Source organism: Triticum urartu, chromosome 3 (genome assembly GCF_003073215.2).
Source record: "Triticum urartu cultivar G1812 chromosome 3, Tu2.1, whole genome shotgun sequence".
Lineage (NCBI taxonomy): Eukaryota > Viridiplantae > Streptophyta > Magnoliopsida > Poales > Poaceae > Triticum > Triticum urartu.
The window spans coordinates 612397931-612422744 of NC_053024.1; the positions used below are offsets into that span (position 1 = coordinate 612397931).

General features: G+C 43.6%; 1 pseudogene; it reads left to right on the forward strand.

The window, feature by feature from the left end:
- The first annotated feature begins 15047 nt into the window (after positions 1-15047).
- On the forward strand, positions 15048-15930 carry LOC125548848 (annotated as a pseudogene).
- The last annotated feature ends 8884 nt before the right edge of the window (positions 15931-24814 follow it).

Sequence of the window (24814 nt, forward strand, 5' to 3'; positions counted from 1 at the left end):
GGATATAGCACTATATGTGGAATAGAATGGCGGTTGTGGAGAAGACAAAAAGAGGGGAAGATAGTCTCACATCAACTAGGCGTATCAATGGCCTATGGAGATGCCCATCAATAGATATCAATGTGAGTGAGTAGGGATTGCCATGCAACGGATGCACTAGAGCTATAAGTATATGAAAGCTCATCAAAAGAAACTAAGTGGGTGTGCATCCAACTTGCTTGCTCACGAAGACCTAGGGCATTTTGAGGAAGCCCATCATTGGAATATACAAGCCAAGTTCTATAATGTAAAATTCCCACTAGTATATGAAAGTGACATAACGAGAGACTCTCTATCATGAAGATCATGGTGCTACTTTGAAGCACAAGTGTGGTAAAAGGATAGTAACATTGTCCCTTCTCTCTTTTTCTCTCATTTTGTTTATTTGTACCTTTTCTCTCTTTTTATGGCCTCTTTTCTTTCTCTTTTTTTTGGCTTCTTTGGCCTCTTTTATTTATTTTTCGTCCGGAGTCTCATCCCGACTTTTGGGAAATCATAGTCTCCATCATTCTTTCCTCACTTGGGACAATGCTCTAAAAATGATGATCATCACACTTTTATTTTTCTTACAACTCAACAACTCGATACTTAGAACAAAATATGACTCTATATGAATGCCTCCGACGGTGTACCGGGATATGCAATGAATCAAGAGTGACATGTATGAAAGAATTATGAACGGTGGCTTTGTCACAAATACGATGTCAACTACATGATCATGCTAGCAATATGACAATGATGGAGCATGCCATAATAAACGGAACGGTGGAAAGTTGCATGGCAATATATCTCGGAATGGCTATGGAAATGCCATGATAGGTAGGTATGGTGGCTATTTTGAGGAAGGTATATGGTATGTTTATGATACCGGCGAAAAGTGCGCGGTATTAGAGAGGCTAGCAATGGTGGAAGGATGGTAATAAGTGCATATAATCCATGGACTCAACATTAGTCATAAAGAACTCATATACTTATTGCAAAAATCTACAAGTTATCAAAGCAAAGTATTACGCGCATGCTCCTAGGGGGATAGATTGGTAGGAAAAGACCATCGCTCGTCCCCGACCGCCACTCATAAGGAAGACAATCAATAAATAAATCATGCTCCGACTTCATCAAATAACAGTTCACCATACGTGCATGCTACGGGAATCACAAACTTTAACACAAGTATTCTTTAAATTCACAACTACTCAACTAGCATGACTCTAATATTATCACCTCCATATCTCAAAACAATTATCATGCTTCAATCTTTTCTTAGTATTCAATGCACTCAAAAGAAAGTTTCACAAATCTTGAATACCCCCTCCCCCGTATATAAAGGAGTGGAGGAGGGGAAGGGCCAGCCCTCCTATGGCGCGCCCCATGGGGAGTCCTACTCCCACCGGGAGTAGGATTCCCCCCTTCCCTATTTCGACTAGGAGTGGAAGGAAGGGGAGAGAGGGGCAGGAAAGGGGGGGGTCGGCCCCCACCCAATTCGGATTGGGCTTGAGGGGGGCACGCCCCCTTCTAGGCCTCCCTCTCTTCTCTCCCACTACAGCCCAATAAGGCCGATATACCTCCCGGGGGTTCCGGTAACCTCCCGGTGCTCCAGTATATGCCCGAAATCACCCGGAACCATTCCGATGTCCAAATATAGTCATCCAATATATCGATCTTTATGTCTCGACCATTTCAAGACTCCTCGTCATGTACGTGATCATATTATGGACTCCAAACTACCTTCAATACATCAAAACACATAAACTCATAATACCGATCGTCACCGAACATTAAGCGTGCGGACCCTACGGGTTCGAGAACTATGTATACATGACAGAGACACGTCTCTGGTCAATAACCAATAGAGAAACCTGGATGCTCATATTTGTTCCTACATATTCGACGAAGATCTTTATCGGTCAAACCGCATAACAACATACATTGTTCCCTTTGTCATCGGTATGTTACTTTCCCGAGATTCGATTGTCGGTTTCTCAATACCTAGTTCAATCTCGTTACCGGCAAGTCTCTTTACTCGTACTGTAATGCTAAATCCCGTAACTAACTCATTAGCTACATTGCTTGCAAGGCTTATATTGATGTGCATTACCGAGAGGGCCCAGAGATACCTCTCCGACAACCGGAGTGACAAATCCTAATCTTGATCTATGCCAACTCAACAAACACCATCGAAGACACCTGTAGAGGACCTTTATAATCACCCAGTTACGTTGTGACGTTTGGTAGCACACAAAGTGTTCCTTCGGTCGGGAGTTGCATGATCTCATAGTCATAGGAACATGTATAAGTTATGGATAAAGCAATAGCAACAAACTAAATGATCATCGTGATAAGCTAACAGATGGTTCAAGTCAATCACATCATTCTCTAATGATGTGATCCCGTTAATCAAATGAAAACTCATGTCTATGGTTAGGAAACATAACCATCATTGATTCAATGGGCTAGTCAAGTAGAGGAAAACTAGTGACACTCTGTTTGTCTATGTATTCATACATGCAATAAGTTTCCAGTTAATACAATTCTAGCATGAATAATAAACATTTATCATGATATAAGGAAATATAAATAACAACTTTATTATTGCCTCTAGGGCATATTTCCTTCAAACACGCCATGTGTTGCGCTCCGCTGTTTGCAACAAGGCCGATGTTGCAAAAAAACATGTGCGAGACGGAAGGGTGTTGTATGCCGCATGATTAGGCACTGATCGGACAATCGCCAAGATTTTCGACGCGCCCGTTAAATCTGCCGGCTGATTTGAAGCGTTTTTCGTTGGGTTATGGGTGTTGTGGCCCATCTAAGAAGATCTATATAAATGGAGAAGTATGGATTGGTTAAGATCTTCTTGATTGATTGACTGATAAGGGATTTGGGAAATTCCAGCTATCACCAACTCCACACGCAAGTCTTGTTATCGAATCTAGCAATCCACCATGTTATGTTCCATCTCATCCATGTGAATAACCTGTAGGAATCACTTCTATGATGCTAGGACAAACAACACGAGTGACACCATGAGGACGCAACACCGACGCTAGTCATCATCTCTACTTCTGTTGGGTCTGCGCATCTTGTGGTAATCTTGTGGTCTATAATAGGATCATATTACTGGTTTACGTTGTTGGAAATATGCCCTAGAGGCAATAATAAAATGGTTATTATTATATTTCTTTGTTCATGATAATTGTCTATTGTTCATGCTATAATTGTGTTATCCGGAAATCGTAATACATGTGTGAATACATAGACCACAACACGTCCCTAGTGAGCCTCTAGTTGACTAGCTCGTATATCAAAAGATAGTCATGGTTTCCTGACTATGGACATTGGATGTCATTGATAACGGGATCACATCATTAGGAGAATGATGTGATGGACAAGACCCAATCCTAAGCATAGCTCAAAGATCGTGTAGTTCGTTTGCTATAGCTTTTCCGAATGTCAAGTATCATTTCCTTAGACCATGAGATTGTGAAACTCACGGATACCGTAGGAGTGCTTTGGGTGTGCCAAACGTCACAACGTAACTGGGTGACTATAAAGGTACACTACGGGTATCTCCGAAAGTGTCTGTTGGGTTGGCACGAATCGAGACTGGGATTTGTCACTCCGTATGACGGAGAGGTATCTCTGGGCCCACTCGGTAATGCATCATCATAATGAGCTCAATGTGACCAAGTGGTTGATCACGGGATCATGCATTACGGTACGAGTAAAGTGACTTGCTGGTAACGAGATTGAACGAGGTATTGGGATACCGACGATCGAGTCTCGGGCAAGTAACGTATCGATTGACAAAGGGAACTGTATATGAGATTGATCGAATCCTCGACATCGTGGTTCATCCGACGAGATTATCGAGGAGCATGTGGGAGCCAACATGGGTATCCAGATCCCGCTGTTGGTTATTGACCGGAGAGTCGTCTCGGTCATGTCTGTGTGTCTCCCGAACCCGTAGGGTCTACACACTTAAGGTTCGGTGACGCTAGGGTTGTTCAGATATTAGTATACGGTAACTTGAAAGTTGTTTGGAGTCCCGGATGAGATCCCGGACGTCACGAGGAGTTCCGAAATGGTCCAGAGGTGAAGATTTATGTATAGGAAGTCAAGTTTCGGCCATCGGGAAGATTTTCGGAGTAATCGGTATTGTACCGGGACCACCGGAAGGGTCCCGGGGGTCCACCGGGTGGGGCCACCTATCCGGGAGGGCCCCATGGGCTGAAGTGGGAGGGGAACCAGCCCCATATGGGCTGGTGCGCCCCCCATGGGCCTCCCCTGCGCCTAGGGTTGGAAACCCTAGGGGTGGGGGCGCCCCACTTGGCTCGGGGGGCACTCCACCCCCCTTGGCCGCCCCCCCCCCCTTGGAGATGGCATCTCCTAGGGCCGACGCCCCCCTAGGGGTCCTATAAATAGTGGGGGGAAGGGAGGGCAGCCGCACCGTAACCCCCAGCGCCTTCCTCTCCCTCCCGTGACACCTCTCCTTCTCGAAGTGCTCGGCGAAGCCCTGCCGAGATCGCCGTAGTTTCCACCACCACGCTGTCGTGCTGCTAGATCTCCATCAACCTCTCCTTCCCCCTTGCTGGATCAAGTTGGAGGAGACGTCTTCCCAACCGTACGTGTGTTGAACGCGGAGGTGTCGTCCGTTCGGTGCTAGGTCATCGGTGATTTGGATCACGACGAGTACGACTCCATCAACCCCGTTCTCTTGAACACTTCCGTGCGCGATCTACAAGGGTATGTAGATGCAATCCCCTCTCCCTCGTTGCTAGATGACTCCATAGATTGATCTTGGTGATGCGTAGAAAATTTTAAAATTCTGCTACGTTACCCAACAGTGGCATCATGAGCTAGGTCTATGCGTAGTTTCTATGCACGAGTAGAACACAAAGCAGTTGTGGGCGTGGATATTGTCAATTTTCTTGCCGTTACTAGTCTTATCTTGATTCGGCGGCATCGTGGGATGAAGCAACCCGGACCGACCTTACACGTACGCTTACGTGAGACTGGTTCCACCGATTGACATGCACTAGTTGCATAAGGTGGCTAGTGGGTGTCTGTCTCTCCCACTTTAGTCGGATCGGATTCGATGAAAAGGGTTCTTATGAAGGGTAAATAGAAATTGGCATATCACGTTGTGGTTTTGGCGTAGGTAAGAAACGTTCTTGCTAGAAACCTATAGCAGCCACGTAAAAACTTGCAACAACAATTAGAGGACGTCTAACTTGTTTTTGCAGCATGTGCCGTGTGATGTGATATGGCCAAAAGGATGTGATGAATGATATATGTGATGTATGAGATTGATCATGTTCTTGTAATAGGAATCACGACTTGCATGTCGATGAGTATGACAACCGGCAGGAGCCATAGGAGTTGTCTTAATTTATTTATGACCTGCGTGTCAACATAAACGTCATGTAATTACTTTACTTTATTACTAAAGCGTTAGCCATAGTAGTAGAAGTAATAGATGACGAGACAACTTCAAGAAGACACGATGATGGAGATGATGATGATGGAGATCATGGTGTCATGCCGGTGACAACGATGGTCATGAAGCCCCGAAGATGGAGATCAAAAGGAGCAAATGATATTGGCCATATCATGTCACTATTTGATTGCATGTGATGTTTATCATGTTTTGCATCTTATTTGCTTAGAACGACGGTAGCTTAAATAAGATGATCCCTCATAATAATTTCAAGAAAGTGTCCCCCCTAACTGTGCACCGTTGCGAAGGTTCGTTGTTTCGAAGCACCATATGATGATCGGGTGTGATAGATTCTAACGTTCGAATACAACGGGTGTAAGCCAGATTTACACACGCAATACACTTAGGTTGACTTGACGAGCCTAGCATGTACAGACATGGCCTCGGAACACGGAAGACCGAAAGGTCGAGCATGAGTCGTATAGAAGATATGATCAACATGAAGATGTTCACCGATGTTGACTAGTCCGTCTCACGTGATGATCGGACACGGCATAGTTGACTCGGATCATGTTTCACTTAGATGACTAGAGGGATGTCTATCTGAGTGGGAGTTCATTGAATAATTTGATTAGATGAACTTAATTATCATGAACTTAGTCTAAAATCTTTACACTATGTCTTGTAGATAAAATGGCCCACGCTAATGTTGCCCTTAACTTCAACGCGTTCCTAGAGAAAACCAAGCTGAAAGATGATGGCAGCAACTATAAGGACTGGGTCGGGAACCTGAGGATCATCCTCATAGCTTCCAAGAAAGATTATGTCCTAGAAGCACCGCTAGGTGACGCACCCATCCCAGAGAAACAAGATGTTATGAACGCTTGGCAGTCACGTGCTGATGATTACTCCCTCGTTCAGTGCGGCATGCTTTACAGCTTAGAACCGGGGCTCCAAAAGCGTTTTGAGCGACACGGAGCATATGAGATGTTCGAAGAGCTGAAAATGGTTTTCCAAGCTCATGCCCGAGTCGAGAGATATGAAGTCTCCGACAAGTTCTTCAGTTGTAAGATGGAGGAAAATAGTTCTGTCGGTGAGCACATACTCAAAATGTCTGGGTTGCATAACCGCTTGACTCAGCTGGGAGTTAATCTCCCGGATGACGCGGTCATTGACAGAATCCTTCAGTCGCTTCCACCGAGCTACAAGAGCTTTGTGATGAACTTCAATATGCAGGGGATGGAAAAGACCATTCCTGAGGTATATTCAATGCTGAAATCAGCGGAGGTGGAAATCAAAAAGGAACATCAAGTGTTGATAGTGAATAAAACCACTAAGTTCAAGAAAGGCAAGGGTAAAAAGAACTTCAAGAAGGACGGCAAGGGAGTTGCCGCGCCCGGTAAGCAAGCTGCCGGGAAGAAGTCAAAGAATGGACCCAAGCGTGAGACTGAGTGTTTTTGTTGCAAGGGAAGTGGTCACTGGAAGCGGAACTGCCCCAAATACTTAGCGGACAAGAAGGCCGGCAACACTAAAGGTATATTTGATATACATGTAATTGATGTGTACCTTACCAGTACTCGTAGTAGCTCCTGGGTATTTGATACCGGTGCGGTTGCTCACATTTGTAACTCAAAGCAGGAGCTGCGGAATAAGTGGAGACTGGCGAAGGACGAGGTGACGATGCGCGTCGGGAATGGTTCCAAGGTCGATGTGATCGCCGTCGGCACGCTACCTCTACATTTACCTACGGGGTTAGTTTTAAACCTCAATAATTGTTATTTAGTGCCAGCTTTGAGCATAAACATTGTATCAGGATCTCGTTTAATTCGAGATGGCTACTCATTTAAATCCGAGAATAATGGTTGTTCTATTTATATGAGAGATATGTTTTATGGTCAAGCTCCGCTGGTGAATGGTTTATTCTTAATGAATCTCGAGCGTAATGTTACACATATTCATAGTGTGAATACCAAAATATGTAAGGTTGGTAATGATAGTCCCACATACTCTTGGCACTGCCGTCTTGGTCACATAGGTGTCAAACGCATGAAGAAGCTCCATGCAGATGGACTTTTGGAGTCTCTTGATTACGAATCATTTGACACGTGCGAACCATGCCTCATGGGTAAAATGACCAAGACTCCGTTCTCAGGAACAATGGAGCGAGCAACCAACTTATTGGAAATCATACATACTGATGTGTGCGGTCCAATGAGTGTTGAGGCTCGCGGTGGCTATCGTTATGTTCTCACCCTCACTGATGACTTGAGTAGATATGGATATGTCTACTTAATGAAACACAAGTCTGAGACCTTTGAAAAGTTCAAGGAATTTCAGAGTGAGGTCGAGAATCAACATGACAGGAAAATCAAGTTCTTGCGATCAGATCGTGGGGGAGAATACTTGAGTCACGAATTTGGCACACACTTAAGGAAATGTGGAATAGTTTCACAACTCACGCCGCCTGGAACACCTCAGCGTAATGGTGTGTCCGAACGTTGTAATCGCACTCTATTGGATATGGTGCGATCTATGATGTCTCTTACCGATCTACCGCTGTCATTTTGGGGCTATGCTTTAGAGACTGCCGCATTCACTTTAAATAGGGCTCCATCGAAATCCGTTGAGACGACACCGTATGAATTATGGTTTGCGAAGAAACCTAAGCTGTCGTTTCTAAAAGTTTGGGGATGCGATGCTTATGTCAAGAAACTTCAACCTGAAAAGCTCGAACCCAATCGGGAAAATGCGTCTTCATAGGATACCCTAAAGAAACTATTGGGTATACCTTTGTAACGCCCCGGACACACCCGCCGGTGGTCATTACTCCTGGCGGGATCTAGACTGGCCCCACAGATCAATACTAGTCTTTTCTGCGCACTTTGTCCTCACTCATGCGCACCCGGGAGCAACTTCCCGGTCGGTCACCCATCCAGACACTACTCCAAGCTGAGCACGCTTAACTTTGGAGTTCTGTCCGAATGGGCTCCCGGAAAAGAAGGAATTCCTTATTGATATGAGCAGTATATCATCCCTAATAAGCCAGGCCATCACAACCTTCTACCTCAGATCCGAAGGCAAGATCTTTTTGCCAAGAATGGATCCTTTCTAGAGAAAGAGTTTCTCTCGAAAGAAATAAGTGGGAGGAAAGTAGAACTTGATGAAGTATTACCTCTTGAACCGGGGAGTGGCGCAGCTCAGGAAATTGTTCCTGAGGTGCCTGCACCGACTAGAGAGGAAGTTAATGATGATGATCATGAAACTTCAGATCAAGTTGCTACTGAACTTCGTAGGTCCACAAGGACACGTTCCACACCAGAGTGGTACGGCAACCCTGTCTTGGAAATCATGTTGTTAGACAACGGTGAACCTTCGAACTATGAAGAAGCGATGGCGGGCCCAGATTCCGACAAATGGCTGGAAGCCATGAAATCCGAGATAGGATCCATGTATGAAAACGAAGTATGGACTTTGACTGACTTGCCCGATGATCGGCGAGCCATAGAAAATAAATGGATCTTTAAGAAGAAGACAGACGCGGATGGTAATGTAACCATCTATAAAGCTCGGCTTGTCGCTAAGGGTTATCGACAAGTTCAAGGGGTTGACTACAATGAGACTTTCTCACCCGTAGCGAAGCTGAAGTCCATCCGAATCATGTTAGCAATTGCCGCATTCTATGATTATGAGATATGGCAAATGGACGTCAAAACGGCATTCCTTAATGGTTTCCTTAAGGAAGAATTGTATATGATGCAGCCGGAAGGTTTTGTCGATCCTAAGAATGCTGACAAGGTGTGCAAGCTCCAACGCTCGATCTATGGGCTGGTGCAAGCATCTCGGAGTTGGAACATTCCTTTTGATGAGATGATCAAAGCGTTTGGGTTTACGCAGACTTATGGAGAAGCCTGCATTTACAAAAAAAGTGAGTGGGAGCTCTGTAGCATTTCTCATATTGTATGTGGATGACATACTGTTGATGGGAAATGATATAGAATTCTTGGAAAGCATAAAGGCCTACTTGAACAAGTGTTTTTCAATGAAGGATCTTGGAGAAGCTGCTTACATATTAGGCATCAAGATCTATAGGGATGGATCGAGATGCCTCATTGGTCTTTCACAGAGTACGTACCTTGACAAGATATTGAAGAAGTTCAATATGGATCAGTCAAAGAAGGGGTTCTTGCCTGTATTGCAAGGTACGAGATTGAGCACGGCTCAATGCCCGACCACGGCAGAAGATAGAGAAAAGATGAGTGTCGTCCCCTATGCCTCGGCCATAGGGTCTATCATGTATGCTATGCTGTGTACCAGACCTGATGTAAACCTTGCCGTAAATTTGGTAGGAAGGTACCAAAGTAATCCCGGCATGGAACACTGGACAGCGGTCAAGAATATCCTCAAGTACCTGAAGAGGACTAAGGATATGTTTCTCGTTTATGGAGGTGACGAAGAGCTCGTCGTAAAGGGTTACGTCGATGCTAGCTTCGACACAGATCTGGATGACTCTAAGTCACAAACCAGATACGTGTATATTTTGAATGGTGGGGCAGTAAGCTGGTGCAGTTGCAAGCAAAGCGTTGTGGCGGGATCTACATGTGAAGCAGAGTACATGGCAGCCTCGGAGGCAGCACAAGAAGCAATCTGGGTGAAGGAGTTCATTACCGACCTAGGAGTCATACCCAATGCGTTAGGCCCGATGACTCTCTTCTGTGACAACACTAGAGCTATTGCCCTTGCCAATGAGCCCAGGTTTCACAGGAAGACCAGGCATATCAAACGTCGCTTCAACTCCATTCGTGAAAGTGTTCAAAATGGAGACATAGATATTTGTAAAGTCCATACGGACCTGAATGTGGCAGATCCATTGACTAAACCTCTCCCTAGAGCAAAACATGATCAACACCAGAACTGCATGGGTGTTCGATTCATCATAATGTAACTAGGTTATTGACTCTAGTGCAAGTGGGAGACTGTTGAAAATATGCCCTAGAGGCAATAATAAAATGGTTATTATTATATTTCTTTGTTCATGATAATTGTCTATTGTTCATGCTATAATTGTGTTATCCGGAAATCGTAATACATGTGTGAATACATAGACCACAACACGTCCCTAGTGAGCCCCTAGTTGACTAGCTCGTTGATCAAAAGATAATCATGGTTTCCTGACTATGGACATTGGATGTCATTGATAACGGGATCACATCATTAGGAGAATGATGTGATGGACAAGACCCAATCCTAAGCATAGCTCAAAGATCGTGTAGTTCGTTTGCTATAGCTTTTCCAAATGTCAAGTATCATTTCCTTAGACCATGAGATTGTGCAACTCCCAAATACCGTAGGAGTGCTTTGGGTGTGCCAAACGTCACAACGTAACTGGGTGACTATAAAGGTACACTACGGGTATCTCCGAAAGTGTCTGTTGGGTTGGCACGAATCGAGACTGGGATTTGTCACTCCGTATGACGGAGAGGTATTTCTGGGCCCACTCGGTAATGCATCATCATAATGAGCTCAATGTGACCAAGTGGTTGATCACGGGATCATGCATTACGGTACGAGTAAAGTGACTTGCCGGTAACGAGATTAAACGAGGTATTGGGATACCGACGATCGAGTCTCGGGCAAGTAACGTACCGATTGACAAAGGGAATTGTATACGGGATTGATCGAATCCTTGACATCGTGGTTCATCCGATGAGATCATCGAGGAGCATGTGGGAGCCAACATGGGTATCCAGATCCCGCTGTTGGTTATTGACCGGAGAGTCGTCTTGGTCATGTCTGTGTGTCTCCCGAACCCATAGGGTCTACACACTTAAGGTTCGGTGACGCTAGGGTTGTTGAGATATTAGTATACGGTAACCCGAAAGTTGTTCGGAGTCCGGGATGAGATCCCGGACGTCACGAGGAGTTCCGGAATGGTCCGGAGGTGAAGATTTATATATAGGAAGTCAAGTTTCGGCCATCGGGAAGGTTTTCGGGGTAATCGGTATTGTACCGGGACCACCGGAAGGGTCCCGGGGGTCCACCGGCTGGGGCCACCTATCCCGGAGGGCCCCATGGGCTGAAGTGGGAGGGGAACCAGCCCCAGATGGGCTAGTACACCCCCCCATGGGCCTCCCCTGCGCCTAGGGTTGGAAACCTTAGGGGTGGGGCCGCCCCACTTGGCTTGGGGGGCACTCCACCCCCCTTGGCCGCCGCCCCCCTTGGAGATGGCATCTCCTAGGGCCGGCGCCCCTTAGGGGTCCTATAAATAGTGGGGGGAAGGGAGGGCAGCTGCACCCTAACCCCTGGCGCCTCCCTCTCCCTCCCGTGACACCTCTCCTTCTCGCAGTGCTCGGTGAAGCCCTGCCGAGATCGCCGTAGTTTCCACCACCACGCCGTCGTGCTACTGGATCTCCATCAACCTCTCCTTCCCCCTTGCTGTATCAAGTTGGAGGAGACGTCTTCCCAACCGTACGTGTGTTGAACGCGGAGGTGTCGTCCGTTCGGCGCTAGGTCATCGGTGATTTGGATCACGACGAGTACGACTCCATCAACCCCGTTCTCTTGAACGCTTTCGCGCGCGATCTATAAGGGTATGTAGATGCACTCCCCTCTCCCTCGTTGCTAGATGACTCCATAGATTGATCTTGGTGATGCATAGAAAATTTTAAAATTCTGCTACGTTACCCAACATACGTGGTATAAAATTCTTTTTCACATTATTCTAGCTTACCCGAATCCTGATTGGTTCCACAATGTGCACTAATATGTTGAGCACATGTTCGAATGACAAAAATACCTTCAAATCGAATGGAAACCCTTGAGATGATGTTGGCATGGAACCCTTCTACACCTAAATGTCAGTGAAAATGGATGGAAGGGGGAGCTTACTTTTTGGATGTGGGTGGGCTAATGGGCATTGAATTTAAGATATCGCTCCACCAATCTATGACATCTATAGAAAAAGAGGGGGAAACTAGTGAGTTAATAATGTGCTTTAAGGAAATGCATAGGTTCATCAAAATGACTAGACCGAAGGCTTCTTGGGCATCATATTGAAGAATTTGTGAAGATTTGGGTCATGGCCTTCCAAATCTTTTATATCTAAATAGCTAGTCTTCGGTCTTCGCTAGCCTATTTCTCTCGACAACCTCAACAGGCAATATGCATGAGAAAATACGCACATGAACGTGCAACGATGCATAGAAAAAAGTCTACTCAACATGCAAACATGCATGATAATTGTCATTCTATTATGCCATTGATATTTTAATACATATTTTTACAACTATACAACAATCAGACACAATAAACCATATGTATCTTTAGTTTAGTACTCATACTATTACTCCAAATATTCATGTTCAATACAATCAAATCACATTGAAATATTGCAAAACATTCTCACAACAACGCGTCGGGGTATCATCTTGCTTAACTAAATGTTGCATCACAAAAGAAATCAACTAAATACAAACACATGTGACGCTATTCTTTCGGAGTGGGTAGCTTCTCTCGTCTGAAGGAATTTTTATCTAGTGTAGCAACAGGGTCGCCCCGTTTCTTTGTTTTTTTCGCTCCCTGGCTAACAATCGCTTACTGGTTCAAACACGGTTTCCTTTTTACTTTTGTTTCTGTTTTCGGTTTCTTTGTCTTTTTGCCAGTTTTCTTCGGTTTTTTTGTTTTTCATTGGCTTTCATTGTTTCTTTATCGGTTTTTCATTTTTCTTTCACTTTCCTTATTTTTCCTTCATTTTCTTTGATTTGTTTTTGTTTCTTTTCTTGGTTTTCACTGGCATTTTTTCCTTTTCTTCTTCTTTTTCTCGGTTTTCCTTTTGCATCTTTCTTGTTTTTATCAGTTTTTGTCATTTTATTTGTTTCTTTCTCGGTTTTCCATTCTATTTGTGGTGGTTTTCTGTTGTTTTTTCCTTTTTATAATGATTTACTTTATTTCTTTTTAAGTTTTCATTGGTCTTCTTTTTTTATATGAAAAATATTTGATCACGCATTTTCAAAAAATTAAATGTGTATAAAAATGTTACTGATGTATACAATAAATGTTCACCGTACATTAAATAAAAGTAGACACCAAAAAACATATATTTAAAATATGTTAATTCTATATTTTCAAAATGTTAAACATGTATATAAATTGTTTCTGATGTATATTAAAAGTGTTCATTGTGTGTGACAAATGTCTATTGCCATCATTAAAATGTTCAACACATGATCAACATTTTTTATACATGTTTAACATCTTTACATATATGATCAACATTCTTTTATACATGTTTAACCTTTTAAAAATACATGATCAACATTATTTTCATACATATAGTATATTTTTTGTATACATGGGAAACATTTTTCTATACATATTTAACATTTTCCAAATGTGTGATTAACATTTTTCAAATATGTAATTTACATTTTTGAAATGATAGATTAATATTTTATATTTTTTGTATACATTTTTCATAGACACGAGAAATTTTCTTATAAACATTTAGAAACATGAAAAAATTAAAAAAAAATCAAGTTGTGGCCTGTGGCCTCCCGCACACCTGGGCCGGCATAGTTTGACAGTCGCCTTCAGGAGAGGCTGCCCTATATCTTGCTATAAGTGAGATATAGACGTGCCCGCTTGGCGGCTTGGCGCTTCCCGCAATTAGGGTTGGGCCTTCATGCGGTCGGGGCCGGATGGCAGGATTGATATTTTGTCGGTTCGAGTAACACAGCGCACACTTGTGGGCTTGAAGATATCAAAAGGTTCTGTAGGAACATTTTACTGCTCCGCAACTAAACTATATGCATCAGCGTCACAATAAACTAGTACATACTTAGTACTCCCTCCGTTTTTTTTTACTCCACATATAAGATTTGTCTGGAGCCAAACTTTGTAGTGTTTGATCATATTTATATTAAAATATATCAACATCTACAAGTCTAAAGTCATATAATGGAAAAGTTAAATTCATGATGCATCTAATAATGTTGATTTCGTGTTGTGAATGTTGATACTTTTTTTATAAAATTGGTCAAACTTTCTGAAAATTTACTTTAGATGAATCTTATATATGACGTAGAAAAGACCAAAGGGAGTAAGATTCTGTATATAGGCCCAGAAAACAGAGCAAATGCACGGTTTCTATCGCACGTATTGACGTATTGTTGATGTTTTGGTTGAGTATGGAGCATTTGTGATTTGGACGCACTTTTATTTTTGCGGGTGAGGACGCTCTTTTTTTTAGGGCACGCAGTCACTTTCACTAATCTTTGATGAACCGTTGATCAGTCCTAGTATAAAATTATTTAGCATGGAAACATACCGGCTGCAACGAAATTTGTTCTGCACCTCAGCCTTAGTTAACGGCAAGCATTGCCGGTAGATTTAGACACCGGAACGGACAAGCGACGGCACGAAACGAAATCCACTAAAGAAAGCGTCCATGACGCTCCACCGAGACAATATAAAATCCAAACATACCCAATATCCATCACAACTCACAATACAGAGCGTACCTTCTCACTACTGCCTCGGAAGCAGCTAGCTAGGTACGCTTCGCTTGATCCCAGCCATGGCAAGCCGAGCTCTCCCTCTCCTGCAGCTCACTGCCACCCTCTTGGTGGCGCTACTCGCGACGTGCCATGCCGGCAGCATCGCCGTCTACTGGGGCCAGAACGACGGCGAGGTGTCGCTAGCAGAGACGTGCGCCTCCAGGAACTACGAGTTCGTCATCCTCGCTTTTCTCCCGAAGTTCGGCAAGGGCCAAACGCCACAGCTCGACCTTGCCAGCCACTGCGACCCTTCGTCCGGTGGCTGCAGAGGCCAGAGCAAGGACATCAAAATGTGCCAGAGCCGTGGCGTGAAAGTCCTTCTCTCCATCGGCGGCGGCGATGGTAGTTATGGCCTCTCTTCTCCCGGCGACGCACGGCAGGTTGCCTTGTACCTCTGGAACAACTACCTGGGCGGTGTGTCCTCGTCCGGTCCCCTCGGCAATGTCATGCTGGACGGCATTGACTTTGACATCGAGCAAGGCAGCGCCAACTTCTGGAACGATCTCGCCACTGACCTGAAGAATTTGGGAAAGAACGGAGGCAAGACCGTATTGCTGAGCGCGGCACCGCAGTGCCCATTCCCGGATGAATGGGACGGCGGTGCGATCAGCACGGGGCTGTTCGACTACGTGTGGGTGCAGTTCTACAACAACGAGGAATGCCAGTTCAGTGCAGGGCGGGAGGCATTCATGGACGCGTGGAAGAAGTGGGAGTCAGTGCCGGTCGTTGGGGCTTCCGGCCTCCAAGGACGCGGCGGGCACGGGGTTCGTCCCTGCCAGCGAGCTCACTTCGCGTGTGTTGCCGCTCATCAAGGGCTCTTCAAAGTACGGTGGTGTCATGCTATGGTCCAAGTTCTATGATGACCAAACTGGCTACAGCTCCGCCATCAAGAGCGATGTGTGATAGTTCTCTCTAGTGTGTTTGGTTTAGTTGAGTTGTTATTATTGTGTGTCTTGTGTCGTGTATCATAGGATCATGTGTTAATTGTTTGAGATGACATCGGATATTGCCATATGTAAATATATGAATAAGAATAAAGTATAGTTTCTTTGAACCAAGTCCCATATTACATAAAATTTTGAACTCCATATTTTACATCATGCACTACACTGCTTTTGATTATAAAGAAAAGTACGTGTGTACAATATTTGGTCAATCAAATGTGGTTCTTGTTAAATATTGGTCCTTCAATTTGAATACCATTAACCGACAACATGAATCCTTGAATTTTTAAGAATAATAACTTTCACCATCTTGCAACTAGAAGAAATTTTATAGATGATGTTGAACTAGGACTAGAGCTAGAACTAGAACTAGAAGAAAGTTAATCCCTCCATTCTCTTATACAAGGCTACTTCATATTTTTATGTCTAACTTTGACTATTAATTTTACCAGTAAAAGGTGAGTTATATGTCGCAAAAAGTATTTTATCGGATGCACATTTCAAAGAACTATTCGTTAGTATATCTTTGATGACATATAATCCATATTTGTTGACTAAAATTATAAGTCAAATTTTGAGACGAAAACCAGTGGCCTTGTATAAGGGAATGGAGGGAGTATTATTCTTTTTTAAGAATAATAACTTTTTGGAAAATACTTCCCTGCTTTTGTGATTCGATTATTCCTGTGCACTTGCAAGACATCAACAAGTCATTTGCACCTCTCAAGAGACAAAAGAGACTAATATTTTGTGGGGCGATGAAGGGAGAACAACCGGCTAGATTTATTTTCCAAAATTTCCGGAGTACAAAGTTTACAATACAACTAAACTAGCCAAGAAATGCCAAAACACTATTCAAACAACAAAAAATATACAGAGGTAAATAATGTAAGAGAACATGAGTGGCTATTTTACCATATGAGAAAGTTATTTGCATAGCATAGACAAAATGGGTTGCCTCATCTTCATTTATCAAACCTTGGCCTTACATCACATGCTCAGTTTGGAATATGATCTAGAGGCAACTATAGAGATGATTATGTTCCCATGTATCCATGATTTACTAATATTGTCCTCCAATATCATCTTGACATAGGTTGGTGAATACTTTATTTTTTGTGAAACTCTTTGTTGTATGATGTTATGATAACAATCGCTAGCCATTGAGGATATGAGCATATCATCTTTCAATGACCTTGTTTCGTAGGTCATGAGTACATGTAATATCAATATGATAATAAGAGTTGCGTTGGTAGAACATAGTGTGAGACATACCTATTTTGAGATGCAGTGTGAATTTTCATTTGTTGGTCTAAAGTATAGTGTATATGCCATGATCTACACCTCAGGTCATCATACATTCTCGGGATGTGAATAGACCTTCTTAGGGTCTATCAACACTTGTTCAAAACTGGATAGTCATAAATGTGATTTTAGAGCTTGTTGCCAAGCATTCCGCGAGGCATGGCCGACCAATATAGGATTTTTCCCTCCAACTTGGAGAGATAACTCTAGGGCTCTAGATTGGTTATACTAAAAAGATGCATGGCTGTGTGGTCAACTTTAAGTGCTAACCTTATCGAGGAATCTATATCATGAGTTTGGGAGATGTTGAGCCGCTTGAGAAGGATTCCAAATACTCACAGTGGGTTCGACAACATATATCCTGAGGCAACATATGACACATTATGAGGTTCTTCTACATGAATTTGTGAGCACTTGTGCGTTGTCACATCCAGCTATGGGTTCACTACCAACTATGGTCCAAGTTAGAGTAAGTCAGAGCTTGAGTAGTGTACTCGGGGCCTAACTAGGTACTCGAGGGTCGATTCAGTTTATGTAGGCTGCTCACGACATGTGTAACTGAACAAGAACATATGGGGTTCCACACTTAAGGGGGCAACATCCACTCTAATTCGATCTGAGTGGATAAGCGAATGAAGTCATGTTGGGTTACGGGTGTTGTGGCCCATCTAAGAAGATCTATATAAATGGACAAGTATGGTTTGGTTAAGATGTGCTTGATTGATTATCTGAAAAGGGGTTTGGGAAACTCAGACTGTAACCAACTCCGTAACCAAGTCTTGTGATCAAATCTAGCAATCTGCCATGTTATGTTCCGCCTCATACACGTGGATAACTTGTAGGCTGGGACAAACAACACTAGGGAAACCACGAGGACGCAACACTGATGCTCGTCATCATCTCTACTTCTATTGGGTCCGCGCATCTAGTGGTAATCTTGTGGTCTATAATAGGATGGTATTATTGGTTTACGTGGTAGAAAACTCTTTTTTACATTAGTCTAGCTTACCTCATTCCCGATAGGTTCCACAATGTGCACTAATATGTTGAGCACATGTTGGAATGACGAAACTACCTTCAAAATCGAATGGAAACTCTTGAGATGATGCTGACATGGAACCCTTCTATACCTAAATGGCCATAAAAATGGATAGAAAGGGGAGCTTACTTTTGGGATGCGGGTGGGCTGATGGGCTGTGACTTTAAGATATCGCTCCACCAATCGATGCCATCTATAAAAAAGAGAGGGGAAAACTAGTGCGTTAATAATTTAGAAACATTACAACCGAGCACTTTTCCAGCCCTCTCAGGCTATTAGTATCTCAACCGTCGGATCTGCACTTCTAGGCGTTTTTGGCCGTTGGATGCACCTTCCACCCCGCTCGGAGCCCTAAACGGACTGGGCCGATGCTCCCGCAACAAAATCAGCGATCTGCTGTTGCTTGGGCCTGCCGGGCCGATGCTCCCACTACATGCATGAGCAATCCTCCCCTCGCCCCCACTCCCTGACGGCCTGACCTCTCGTCTCTCGTCTCTCGTCTGGGATTCAGTTGCGCAGCCACCACCGAAATCCCCATCCCCATCCGTGGAAGGACGCCTCTTCTTCGCCCAGCCGCCGCCATCCTCCTTCTCACATTTTTACCCTCAAGATGCAACAGGAAGAATCCCCTCCCCGCACCCTCCACTCCACCCGATCCCTCCAGGTGCGCCGCCGCTGTGGTCGTATCCGCAGAGAGAAATAGAGAGAGGTGTGGTGAAAATGTCAACGGCGGGCCAAACGGATCGCCAAGCACATCATGCGGAGTGGAGCTACTCAGATCGCTGTCCTTCTAGACCGAGCCTCCAAATCTCGCACGAAAAAAGGAGATCATGGCGAAGGAGGTGGCCGGAGTCACTTCCTCCATCCGTCCTCTACAGGTCTGTGTATCTCTCCTACTTCTGTGCATCCTCCGTCACCGACCAACCCAGTCTCATTCCAATCCCTCGTGTGCGAGTGATCGCCTGATGCGAAGCGACACGAAGCCATGCGTGCTTCATCGATCGATGCGGGGCGAGGCGATGTAGGGCTTCACCGATCGATGCAGGGCGAGGCGATGTAGGCGGTCGATGCGGGGAAGGAGAGGGGTTTGGAAGCGGCTGTCGTGGCGCGCTGGTCGAACTCGCAAGGGCTACTATGTGGTTGCAGCGGACACCTCTCGGGGAAAACCTAGGCTAGGCACCGAGTTCACCGTTCTGGTCCTTCGGACCCGATCTGAATCTCTTCCTGCTTGTCAAGTAGGTCGTCAGCCACATGTGCGTTGCCATCCAAGTTCCAAGATGGCCTCTGCCCTGCTGCACTTACTACACGCTGGTCATCCTTGCCTACAGGTACATCTCAAGATGGCCGCCGCCCTGCTGCACTTGCTCCACGTTGGTAGTCGATTGCCTACAGGTACAGTTCTCCTTCCCCCTTATGCCATATGCCTAGGCCACAGGGGAATGCCATGCTTCAGACGACGAAAACACGAGAATCATCCCAAAAGAAATGGCTGTAGACACTCTCATGCAGCTTGCTAGGTCTTAGATATCTGCTTTACGCGAGAGCTTTGACATGATACAAGGCCCCTGACAATTATCACTGATACACTCGATTGAATCATGTGAGTTCCATTGTATCTATTTAATCATTTTTTTCTACTTGTTCAAGATATTCCAAATAAACTCAAATTTCTCTTAATTCTTTTATGTACAGTTTGATCGTTTTCTGAAGTGTAAAATTTATGTTGGTGATACTTTTTTAATTTGTTCTTTCTCTTTTACAGAATTGAGCAGAAAGAAAAGAATATGATTTTTTGTTTGCTTTAACAATGAAAGGTTCGTACTTGGAAAATACTTCAATTCTGTCACAGGAGTTGATGCTCAAGTTTCTTATGCATTTAAATCTGAGGGGAAACCACATGCAGAAAAATTCAAGAATCAGTTGTATAACCAGGTTTACCAACATGTATGTGTTTCTCTTATTTATTTTGTGCATTCATTACTATTTTTAATTTCTCTCTTCATCTCTTGAAATTAGTACAGTAACCAATCCACTTTCTGATTTGCTGTGCAGCAACTATACTAGAAGCTGGGATGTACAACGAGGATGGTTACGTGCCTCTTTTAAGTTATCCAGTGTTACATTAATTCTTTTCTTTGTACTAATTTGTTAAAAAAAAGTGGAATTCCATCTTTGAAAAATGATGTTAGTGAGCATCTCAATTTAAATTTTTACATTCCAAAATAGTCAAGTTTTTTACGTAAAATTTTATTTGGCTCGCATAATTCTTGAATGCCTTCCATGGGATGACAGGAATCTTGCTCATCTAGCAAAATAAAAGATTTCGAAAAAATTGGAAGGTGGGAAAACTTGGAATTTCTCGGAGGTATTGTGATGGCGGTGCCCATGTAGTTTGGGAAATTTTGCTTTCAGCTTGGATGAAGCTTTGTCATAAGTGACGGCACATATAATCTTAAAGGTAAGAGGCTTTAGTTGCTTATAAGTAATAAGGTTTATACATCTTGCGGTGGATTCAACCTACAAACCTCATAAAGTGCTCCCCAGTGTCCGACTAATCAAACCCTGAAAGCTTTCGCTGATGGTATTTAAAAAAAGTTGTGTGGTTACAGGTTTCCTACATTTTTTGGTCACCATGAATTTCCTTCCCATTTAATAAATGAATTCGCACAAAATAAATAGTCAAATTTTAACTTCTGAGATAGGGCAAAGTCAATAACAGTGGAACATATAGTATGTTAAATGTTGATTGCTCTGGCTTACATGATGATAGATTGCTTCTTGAAAGCTCTTTTTGTACAGAGTAATGCTTATACTGGATATTTGAGGGGAGGTTTAACTCAATAGATATTGTTACAGATTGTTTTCTTCTTATTTTTTGAGTCTACCTGATTTGTGAGTTTAGCACTGTAACGATTGATATCTAGAACTCTTTTAAATTGGTGTCATAGTTGCTTTACCCATTACTAACTTACCATTCTCAAACTTTTCGTATCACATATTTTTGTGACTCTGCACTTGCCTGTTGCCTCTAGGTAAAATTTCTAAGCAGAGATAACCATTGATATATGTGTTACAATACTTACTATGAGCCATATGTGAGCCCTTTTCCTTGCAGTTTTATGGTTTTTTTTTCATTTTCTGTTGTCCATCAATTAGTTGAACCATTAACGTGACTGCAGACTATTTCATAGGTGAGCCTGGGTCCATGACTAAGATTTCGTCCCGCTAGCGCAGCCTGAGCCCACTAAACATTACTTTTATTGTACTAGGAAAATATTTAGGCTAGGAGAAAATAAGTAAAGAATAATATTCTTTAGGTTATGACCTTATCGTTTCTAAAGCTTGGCCAGCTTCGATCATCATGACCATCTATGACAATAATAAATTGAATATTTCTCCTTTTTTACTATATTTGTAGTGGACTTATCGTTCGTATGGGTAATGTAGTTTACTAATTCTGTGAGAAGTACCAAGAGGACACAATGTTACAATTGGAACTATTTGTAGCTCTTGACTTTCCTAGTTAGGTTGTTATCCCATGGAATAACTCTCTTTGTTCTGCCTGTTTAGGATAGACTCTGACTTAACCAACTTCGGCACTCTGAAGTTTTGCTACAGTGCTCTTCTCTAGCTGCTGAGCTCCCTCGTTTTGTGAGATTTAGTTATTCTATGCGTTCCTCTTATTCCACAAAGTAGAAAGTTGGCAAACTATTTGACCATGTGTACAATTACATGCAATTATGAGTACAACATTTTGTGTATTTCGTTACAGCCCAAGCTAAGATATCTTCATTTTATTATAAGATCAAAGATACATAATCAGTAAATCTACATGCTTTCTTATATCATATTGCTGCATATTAATTATTTGTGCTGTACTAATGTAGGATGTGGTTGTATTTGATCGAAAGATCCAGGTTGGGAAAGGCACATTTCTTTGACAAGCACAAGTAATGGAAGGACCAAAAGATCCATATTAGGAGGACACCGTTCCAAGGTACAAGCACATGTCATGGAAGTATTGCTACCAGTGGTTGTAAAGTCCACATTTCAGTATGTGATGTGGATGAATGATGTTATATCTTCTTGCTTTGTATGTCTAATTTTATGATAGTGAATTGATGGATGTTGACTATTGGACAAGTGATGCCGATTATTTTACCTTGCTAATTTCTAATGAGTAATGCAAAATTGTCTCGGATAAAAATGACTTTACTTTCCAATTTGGTGATCAAGAACTCCCTTATATACTTATGGAACTTATTATCACTATATTGTCAAAATAGACGGGTGCGGCAACGCGCGCCATCATGGATCTAGTGTGCTTTAAGAAGATGCATAAGTCCATCAAAATGACTAGACCAAAGGCTTCTCGGGCATCATATTGAATAATTCATGAAGATTTGGGTCATCGCCTTCCAAATATTTTCTATCTAAATAGCTAGTCTTCGGTTTTCGTAGCCTATTTCTCTTAACATTCAAACATGTCACCTCAGCATGCACTATGCATGAGAAAATACGCACCTCAACATGCAACCATGCATAGAAAAAAAAGTCTACTCAACATGCAAACATGCATGATAATTTCATTCTATTATCCTATTTATATTTAATACATATTTTTACAACTATACAACAATCAGACACAATAAATCATATGTATATTTAGTTTAATACCCATATTATTACTCAAAATATTCATGTTCACTACAATCAAATCTTATTGAAATATTGCAAAATATTCTCACAACAATGCGTGGGGCTATAATCTTGATTAACTAAATGCTGACTCGCAAAAAAAATCAACTAAATACGGACACATGTGACTCTATTCTTTTTGAGCTTTCTCCTTCTTGTCAATACTCTACGGCCTCATTTCTACAATGTGCAATTTTCAGAGCAACCTCAACTTGTATGAATGACACCATTTGTAGATTTGGGAAAATTTTCTCTGTGTTAATCATCTAAAAATCGTGTTTGGATGGCCGATTGGCTCGAACGAGGGTGACTTGTATTTCTTGTCTTTGCTCCTTATGCAAAAGAATGTCCGAAAATGGTGGCCAACCTCCTTTTTGAATGCCGCTAGGCATTGAGAATTTGGCACATGATTAAAGATTGGCTAGGGCACACATGATACATGAAAGAAGAATGCTAAAAAAACATGTCGTCATTGACGCTTGGGTCATATTTTTCCAAGGAAAAAGTCTTTTCTTCTAATTAATTTCCACATGATGTACTATGTCAATTTCTTTCTAACTATTGCATCAGAGGCAAATCTTTTGCCTCAAGTTCAATGTTTTTAGAGTAAAATGCATCTGGTTGTCATACTTGTGTCGAAAGCTCACTTTTTTATTTTTTTTATAGAAAAGGAGGATGCACCCCGGCCTCTGCATCTGGACGATGCATATGGCCATTTTATTAATTATTAAGCACAAAAGACTTTACGAAGTAGTACATCAGTAAGCCTGAAGCCACCATTTAGGCAACATATGTCGCTACTCCTACCCCCTTGATGCAGTGGTGCCGAATGTCCGAGCTTAATACCAAACAGGCATCGCATCAAATCCTAACATCTAATGCCGGATGCCCCATCCTAGCCACATACCGGGACTGGGTCACACGCCGGTCCGGCGCACTCACCGAGGTTGCCGCCGCCTTCTTCCACCGATCCATCTCCAGAGCAGGTACTGACGCACAGACCTGGCCAGGCCTGCCGTAGACGCCACCATGGCGCCAGACAGCTCGACCACCCTGCGCTCGTCCATCCAGCCGCATCCGTCGTCGATATGCAGCTGCACCATGCCGCCACCACTCGTCGTCAATAACGCGGTAGATACAACGCCGCACCACCTGGCAACCTCCACACCATCGCCACTGCTGGAGCTACTCGGAGCCCACCATCCACAACATCTCTCCCCCGAACAGCAGTTCCTCCCAATACGGCGCCTCCATGGAGGATACGACGCGCAGGACGCCGCCGCCGCCCAATCCAGATTGAATTTTGGACTTTCGTCCGGGAGGGGTTCGGGGGTGGATAGGGGGGACCTCGGCTTCGCCTCCAGGAAGGGTAACGGCGTCAAGTGACGTCGCCGATGCCGGGCCGAACACGCCGACCAAAGTTTTCTCCGGTCCCCATCCTATTCCACCAAACCCCCGTGTACTCCGGATCCGGCAAGCCATGATCCGAAACCCGCGAAGATGAAAGAGCCATGGGGCTCAACCCACCAGAAAGGAGGATCGAGAAGAACTCCTTGTAGATCTCCAGACGTCGAATCCAACGATCCAACGTGGCCAGCGACGATCATCACCACCCCGCGGCGGCCCGACGGAGTCCAAAGAAAGGATTCAGATGGATCTGATCTGGATCCGGCGGCACCGGCGACCACCGGTCAGGCCAACGCAGCCACCACCTCACGACACGCTGGTCGCCACCGCCGTGCCGCGCACGACGCCGATGGGAGACCCGCCCACCGCGCCGCCGGACCCCACGTTCGCCCGG